Consider the following 9,078-nt stretch of genomic DNA (forward strand, 5'->3'; position numbering starts at 1 on the left):
GGTTTCAGCTGAGCGCTCACATGAAACACATGGTGTTGGCAGCATCTGATCAATCCTATTCATGGAGACGTGTATCAGCAACAGAGCAGCTGAGTTTGCAGAAGGAAGTCAAACTAAACCACAGGAACAATATGAGGAGATTAAACACATAATAAAATACTAGCAGTAACACAGCTGCTGCAGACAAATCAGTCGTGTGATCGTGTGTGAGAGGAGAAGGACTGTAAAGGAGTTTGGTGTTAAAAGCTCTGTATGAATGTGGGAGACTTTGAAGGGCTTTAAAAAGGCCGATATAAAATAAAAGGCAGCAAAATTGCTGAGTGTGAAAGTCACCAGACTTATCAGACCTCTGTGATTAAGACCTGTAAGAACACCTGTTTGTACTTGTTGGCATTATATCAAACACACACGTATATTAAGCCTTTGTTTGAACTCTGGTTGAATTTGTTACTTTCAGACTGTGAAACATCACAGAGGCTGCAGCTGCAGATCTTTTATTCACCTGGAAATTTACTTTAAATGTTAGATGGAAAATGTATTGCTCAGTTTAACCAAAGTAAGAACAAGAATCCATAAACCTTCATAAAGACAAACATCTCCCAGAACATTGAGCTGCTGAAGTGTCACTGAAGGGACAAACTATTTGTCCTCCTCCATCCAGCAACACCTGAAACACCTGAGTGGAAGCTCCTCCCTACACTGTGTTTGAAGCAAAGCACAAAGGAGACACCTGCTGGAGCAGCTGGAGTCCTACAGACACTCAGCCTCTTCACTACACAAACACCTCCTACAACATCCACTCTTTCCACTCTGACTGCTGTGTTTGTGGAAACACTCCAACACACACCGCTTCACACACCAACATAGAAATGTGTGAAAAAGAGCTGAGCTGATATTAAACATGAGGATTTATTCAAAAATACAGAGTCAGGAACAACATCTAGACACACATTACCTCTCAGCAGCAGAAGAACCTCCTTTAAAGTCTATAACAAAACCCTTCGACACGTTGCTCTTTAAGGAAACACAGCTGGGTTCAGGTCCAGGAGATTCTGGCCTCTTATTGATCCTAAAAGAAAAACAATAAATGTCACAGCTTCATGAGACAGGAAGGAAAAACTGGAAATATTAAATTAAAGACATGATGAACAAACTCATAAAAATAATGTACTTACTCTTTGTCACATAACAGTCTTTTCTTAAAGTTTACACTGATATCCTTCGAGTCGTTGCTCTTTAAGGAAACACAGCTGGGTTCAGGTCCAGGTTCTGGATTAGTTTCAGGGTTATGTCCAGCTGAGCCTGATACGCCCCACAGCTCTGGGCTTTAAAACAACACACACAGAGGTATGAGTGTGAACAATGATGGAGCAGTGATGTGAGTGCTGAGCTGGGACATGGAGAAGAGTCATGGACAGTTAGAGATGGTCATCTCACCTCTGAGCTTTGGTCTGGCTCTCATGTTCCCCACACAGAGTGCTTTTAGAGGGAGGGACTCCCTCCTCTCTGTCCTCACACTGATCCATGCTGCTCAATTCACATCAGCTCACACACACTTTCTACCTTCACCTGCAGAGGAAACACAAATCATTCATGTGCACATAAACCAAAATCCTCCTTTCCATCATGTGTGCTGTCCAAATATCAGCTGAATGCAGTCAGACAGCAGTGTGAGGCACAGGAAGCTGCCATCAGCTGCTCTACTTCTACTATCAGTCCACTAGATGGAGCCATGAAGCACACATGATGCATTCACTGACACACACTGATTCACTGTGACTGGAAGTTTAAGTACATTAAGCCTCCACTCATCTACATTGTGCTTACAACCCACTGCCCCCCATCTCCCACCCCCATCAACCTCCTGGGGCCAGGAATGACTGGAACTGAATTGGAAACGGGCGTAATCAAACATAAATCTGTTATTCTTATCCAACCTGTCTGCCTGGACACAGTTTGCTGACCAATCATGGAGCCTATGATTCGCTTGGACAACAACTTCATGAATGTGGAAATGAAACTGAGTGTCAGCTGAGTGTCGAGCAGAAGAGGAGTCAGAGAAAAGTGACAGAGCTGCTGACTTTACAAAGAAAACTAAAACCATGTTGAAGAGATTAAACAGATAATACAATCTAACAACAACACAGCTGCTGCAGACAAAACACATGTATGAGTGTGTGACAGGAAAAGCACTGAACAGAAGTTTACTATTAAAAATACAGCATGTTGTAAATAGTTTGGTCAGTGAGACTGAAAAATGGCTGCATGAGTTACTATTGTGAACAAACCCCTATAAGAACCCTGATATTACCTGAATAAGATCAAATCCTGATACGTAGTGCAGACCTTGGTAAGAGATACCGTCCAACTGGAATATAAACCTTTGGTGTGTTTAATCCAGTCAGTCTCTGAGTAACTCCACTCCTCTGCTTTCTGTTGGAAGAGAAACGAAAGTTTGTAGCACGATCCTTTTCCTCAGAGGCCTGTGTTGGATTTATATTACATCTAAGATAAAAAATAATTCACAGAGTCTGCTCTGTCCTCCTGTCCTCCCTGCAGTCTCTGTGAGCTCCGCAGAGTGATTATAAAGACCTCAGAGTTTCTCCAACACCGTGGTCAAGTGTGAGCCACGCCTGCCACCCGTTATCTGCCAAACTTGCGCTTCAACACTAAGTTTTACGGTAGTGCTGCTTCTTATCCCTTTTTGCTGATCACACACATAACAACACACATGATTTTCAGGAAGTTAACAGAAATAAAGCCACAGTGTCATTTGTTTTTCACTCAAGTTGTCTTTTCTTCTTAATTTTTCTGGTAATGCTTCTTCATTCATGATTCATTCAAATCTAAAATAACTTCAAAAACTGTAAAATATTTCTGAAAATCATCTTTTATAGTTGAAATTCAGTTCTCATTTGGCTCAGTTGCTCTTTCATGCATCCATAGTTTCACCTCAAACTGCTGCTTGAGACACGAGAAATTAAAGAACGACTCTGTTCAAACGGAGAAACTTTGAAGGAACTCAATAATGTCATTTAAATGGTTTCAGGTAGGTGTATGAAGGTTCTGTATTAAATCATATATGATAGTTGACATGAAATTCTGAATTCATCTTCTTGGACACCCACACTGCATAATTCTGTAGAAATGAAATCAAATATCATAACATTGCATCAAAATGCGTAAAAATGATTCTTGATAGCTGACCTTAAAGTCTCTGTGCATTCTTCCTCTGGGTTACCTTCTCTATATATTTGCAGTTTAACCACCAAAAGCTGCAAGGTTTCAGAGAAATAAAAGGAACGTTCTACTCAAATTTAATAAGATTAATTTAATAAAAACTTTGACAGTTGTCATAACATTCTTAACAAACTCCTCTTCTATCTGTAGCTCAGGAGTTTGAGGAGGTCACGAAGTAACTGGAAGGTTGGTTGTTTGATACGAGATACTAACCCCAAGATAGAAAACTCTTCTGCACAGGAAAAGTCCTTGAATGAGTCATTTGTATGAAGCACTTTGAATGCTCAGAGTAGAAAAGCACCATATCAGAACCAGCCTCACCCACTTGTGATGGGTGGGTGGCTGTGGCTCAGGTGGTAGAGCAGATCAGCTGCTGATTGGAAGGTTGGTGGCTCGAACCTTGGCTTCCCCAGCCTGCATGCCAAATATCCTTGGGCAAGATACTAACCCCAAGTTGCCCTCTGATGATTAGTTTGCACTTGTGTTTAGAAGTGCTTGTGTGAATGAGGCCTGTTGTATAGAGCACTTTGAAAACTCCAGGAGAGTAGAAAAGCACTATATAAGAATCAGTCCATTTACTACATGTCCGCAAAGTTTCATCTCCAACCACTGCAATATTATTTGTTAGGATCGCTGTTCTCTCCGGGTACTCCGGCTTCCTCCCACCGTCCAAAGACATGCAGCTTGTGGGGATATTTAGTTGGATAATCCAAATTGCCACTAGGTGTGAATGTGTGAGTGAATGTGAGTGCGAATCATTGTCTATCCCTGTGTGTTGGCCCTGCGACAGACTGGCGACCTGTCCAGGGTGTGCCCCGCCTCTCGCCCTATGACAGCTGGGATAGGCTCCAGCGCCCCCGCGACCCTGAAAAGGAGAAGCGGAAGCTGATGGAGGATCGCTGTTTTTTTCCTCAGGGTTTTGTGATGCCTTTTTGTTTTCGAGAGTCTTTTGTGTTTTAGTTTGGATCTTTGTATATAAGGATGGTTAATAGTTTGCTTTAGGATTTACTATATCCCATGTACCCTGTTTTCATATTGTAGTTTGTCTTCTTGGTTTTGTAACACTAAATATCTGCTTTTGTGATCCCTTTCTGTACTTCAGTTATGTCCCTTTGTCTGTCTTGTCTCTCTGTTTGTCTGTCATTGTCTGATTTCCCCATCTGTCATGTTTCCCATTCACTTATATTTTCCTTTCTGTTTTCTACATGTCTGCGTATGTCTCTGTGTATCATTTCCTCTTTTTTATCGTCTCATGTCTTGTGAACTTAGCTTTGAGTTTTACTTCCCCCATTTGGTTAATGATTTGTTCCCATCAGTGTCTCAGTCTCGTCTGCATTTATCTAGCTCATGTTCCCCTGTCCAGTCTGTTCTCCTCTATGTAATTTAAGCCTTGTTCTCCATGTTTTCCCTGTTTTATTGTTTTAACTGTTGCTTCCTGTGACTATTGTAGTTTTCTCCTGCATCATGTCTCTCACCCGTTGCCTCTCGTCTCATTATCCAGTGTGTATTTATTGTCCCCGTCTTCTTGTGTACTTTGTGCTTTCCTTGCTCTGTGTTCCCATGGTTTTGGGGGCGGTGGTGTGGGATTGATTAAGGAAATGGCTGAGTTAATAGGAATGACCAAAATGAGAAAAATAAATCGATCTTCAATAAGAGAAAGGATTCTAAGAAGGAATATTTTTGATGGATCAGAATTATATAATGAAATATGAACAAAATCTTTTGTTAATCATTGTTTATTAACTGAACCTTGTTGAATTTGAGTAGAGCTGTTTTTTAATTTGGCAGAAACACGGCAGCAGTTTGAAATGAAACTATCCAGGCTGTAGAGTAGACGAGCAAAGTCAAGAATCCACTGAGATTTTCATGACAATAACTAAGAAGGATTTCTTAAATGAATTGTTGATACGCTGTTATAATAATCCACTGAGCTTATTGAATTTGGGGAGAAATGTCCTTTAATGTGCAATCACACAGTGGGCTGAGATGAAACTGCACACAGTGTGGGTGTCCCAGAGGAGAAATCAGTTAGAAATTTAGTGTCAGCTAGTAAGCAAGAATTTAAAAAATATTTTTACAGATATCAAATTTGTTCTGTTATATAAAACTCTAATTTATACTAGTCAGGTGGATCATCAACGATCATCAATCAGTGCAGTCCCAGCAAAATTCAGACAGACACACAAACACACACATGCACAATTTTACTGTCTTAACACAGTATCATAAATCTAATTAGAATATGCTATAGTCCTTTAAATACCAATTTAAATATATTTCAAAAATATATTACAGCTTTTTTCAGTCTGTTGAACAAAAATCCCCAAAGAAGAAGAAGCACTACCATAAAACTTTGTGTAAAAGTGCAAGAAAGTTTAAGAGGCTTACAAATGACGGCTCACATAACTGCGGTGTTACAAGTCAACCTCGTTGATATCTGTCATCATGAACAATGCTATGGTTTGTGCTGGAGCGAAGCTGCACACAGCTGATATTATCAGAAAAAAATACATACTGATTCGATTACCTTCACACGCAGATTCACACAAAGACGACCAGCTGCATCAGCGAAGTTTAGAAGACAGACAGTGAAACTTAAAAAAGGAAACAGACAGATTTGTGGGAATGCTGGGGCTGGGGAACATTAGTAATTAGAAACACAAAATGTTTCTAAGCATTTGTAAATGTTTGTTGGAGGGTTTAGAGGAACTGAAACATTTTGTGTGAAAGTTAAAGTCAAACACACTCTTAGTAGAGAGAGACTGTGTCTGCAGATCAAACAGGTCTCACTGTGATGTCCCTTTAGTCAGACTCTGTCTCTGCTACATTAATGACTGAAAGTTGTCACGTTCTTATTTAGTTAATACTCTTTAAACCAGGTGTACACTTTTAGTTTAATACATTATAGATTCTCTGATGACGAAATACGGTATATATATGTAACCTGATGAAGCGGTATCTAAAATGTTTTTATGTTTGACATACCAAGACTGTTTCACACTGCAGGAGTTGCAGATGATAAAACAAAGACTGTAAAGCTAAGCAGTTTGTTTGCTGTTTATCACTGCCTGTCCATTAGTCAAATTAATATTACTTTTATCAAAAATAATTTCCCGTCTGTATTTGGTCTTCCTCCATAGTTGCCATAGTCACATCATTGTGTTTTGTTGATGTTTCCCCTCCTTGTGATTCATTCAGTGTTCCCATGTCTGTTTCGCCCCCGGTCCATGTGTGTCGAGCCGTGTCTCTTAGTTTGTATCCTGTTTTATTTGGAAAGTCTCGTGTCCTGTGTTCAGTGTGTTCAGTTTTGCTTTCTCCTGTCTCATCACATCTAATTTGTCCCTGCTGTGTCCTCATGTGTTTCCACTTCCCTTATCATCCCTCTGTGTATATATTGTGTGACTTTCCTTTTGTTCATTGTCCCTACATTGTTTAGTTTCACTTTAGCCATGGCATCATTATGCCATGGCTAAAGTGGCATGGCCAGCCACCCCATAGCTAAAGCTATGGGGTGGCTGTAGCTCAGGTGGCAGAGCAGGTCAGCCACTAATCAGAAGGTCGGTGGTTCGATCCCAGGCTGCACCCTGGCTGCATGTCAAATATCCTTGGGCAAGATACTAACCCCATGTTTGCCTACTGGTGGTGGTCAGAGGGCCCGGTGGCGCCAGTGTCCGGCAGCCTCGCCTCTGTCAGTGCGCCCCAGGGCAGCTGTGGCTGCAATGTAGCTTGCCATCACCAGTGTGTGAATGTATGGGTGAATGACTGAATGTAGTGTGAAGCGCTTTGGGGTCCCTAGGGACTAGAAAAGCGCTATACAAATGCAGGCCATTTGCCATTTTACCATCATTATGTTCATTTCAGTCAGCTGTTCCCCCGTGTGTTTTGTGGAGCAGGGAAATTATTTTACTGCTATTGTTAAATAATTGTCATCAGTACCATTGCATTAAGAATATAATCTGCAGCATGGATATTGCATTCAGAGGTTTAAACAGTGTCTCTTTCAGAAAGACTGAGTTGCAGGCTGACAGGAAGTTGTATGCAGAAGTGGAAGTTATTTTGAGCCGCAGGCTAAGACGAGGCTTTAACAATGTAACAGATAGCTTTAAGAAGGCCTTAAGCAGTTATGACTATTTTATACACAATGCATATCTGTGCTTATTAAAGAGTTGGAGCTCGGTCAATTAATTGGGGGTCGGAAGCTTTGTTCGGCGCGATGTTCGGACAATCTATTGTGCAAGTGACTTGGAGCCATAGAAGGAATTGCAATACATGCTTACAAAACATTTATATATCAGATCATTTTATATTAAGGTTTTAGTAGAGGTTCTTGGTTAAAACATTTATTTAGTAGAAGACATACACATAGTCTCAGTGAGCCTCTGTCCTGGTGAAAGGTCAGAAGTGCAACAGGTGAATTGAGAAAGAGCATTTGAGGACGAGACACAGACAGTAGGAGGTGAAGAGGTGACACAAAGAGCATGTGAGGTCAACACATACACACACACATGAGTTAGATTTATTTAGAGGAGAGATTAGTCATGTCTCGGCAAGAAAGAGGAACAATTTACTTTAAGACAAGAGCGGAAAGTACCAGCCATGAAAATAGAAGATGATCTTCTGGGTGAAAAGCCATTGTTGGTGTTGATCTGATCTATGTATAAAATGTATCTGTGACGCATGAAGGGGCGTCAGTAAATCAAACCCTGATGCTATAAAATATCTGTTCATGCTTTGATTAAGTTGAGGACTACTGGCTGTCTGCGTACAGAGTGTCTTCCCACACGTGTGTTCATTAAAATCATTGTTTGACCAAGACCTCCTGGACCATGGGTGGTTTGTACTCTCCTTCCTCAATTGTGAACCTTAACAGTTTCCACTTCCCCTGATCACCTCCTGTCTGTATTTAAGTCCTCTGTCTTTCTTTATTCAGTGTCAGGTCGTCTGCGTTGCCTCCCTTCAGGTCTTATCACAGTTGATTCAAAGTTATCACAGTTTTGTCACAGTCAGTTAGTTTTCCTAGTTTGGTTTCAGTTTAGTTTTTGCCACTGCTCATGATGCTTTCATTTTGTATTCACGTTTATAGCCTAAATAAACGGCTTGCCTTTTTTTTCAAAACTTAGTTCTGCCTCCTTCCCTGTCTGCACTTGGGTCCACTTCATCATAACACTGGTGTACCCCACCATGACAGTTATGTCCAAGTTTTCCATGTTCCCAGTGTTTAGTTTCCCCACTTTAGTCTTGGTTAGTTTTCCTTTAGTTTGCTCCTGCCTTTTGTTTTGTTTTGCTCACCAGCCGTGAATAAACGGTTTGCTTTTGGTTAAACTTTTGTTTCCACGCGTCTGCTTCTGGGTCCACACTTCAACCTCCACATAGTCCACAGCCCACACTGTGGCTGGGGTCAGGTCACAGAGTTTTGGACTTTAACTGGCATTTTATGCAAGGTTTCATTTTTTTCCTGGAATTTACGTCCCATGTTTTGCTGGCTGTGTGTTATGACTCTGGAAATTATTCTAAAAAATATTAATTTGTGATTGTTTCATGACCAGATCCTACAGACGCTTTTCAGTCATTATGGGATGGTTTTACAGGTGGAGGACACTGATATTTTTCCTCCTCATACCAGTGTCACTACTGGTATGAGAAGAGACCAGTAACCTGTACTTGTATCTGACAAAACAATCAGAAACAGATTTTATAAGGGTGGCCTGAGGGCCTGATGTCCTCTAGCAGGCCCTGTACTCACTGACTGGAACCATGCATGATAGACATTTGCCATAGAATACCAGAATTATCAGGCCACCACTGGCAGACTGTGTTTTTCACCCTGAACACATATGA

General features: G+C 40.9%; 1 long non-coding RNA gene across 1 annotated transcript; it reads right to left on the reverse strand.

Moving 5' to 3' along the window:
• Positions 1–890: 890 nt before the first annotated feature.
• Positions 891–1,299, reverse strand: LOC113033048 (uncharacterized). Its single transcript, XR_003273988.1, has 2 exons — positions 1,176–1,299; positions 891–1,069 (listed from the first exon to the last, which is right to left on the reverse strand). It is a non-coding gene; the product is annotated as an uncharacterized LOC113033048 (long non-coding RNA).
• Between the last annotated feature and the right edge of the window lie 7,779 nt (positions 1,300–9,078).

The sequence above is a fragment of the Astatotilapia calliptera genome, chromosome 12 (assembly GCF_900246225.1).
Source record: "Astatotilapia calliptera chromosome 12, fAstCal1.2, whole genome shotgun sequence".
Lineage (NCBI taxonomy): Eukaryota > Metazoa > Chordata > Actinopteri > Cichliformes > Cichlidae > Astatotilapia > Astatotilapia calliptera.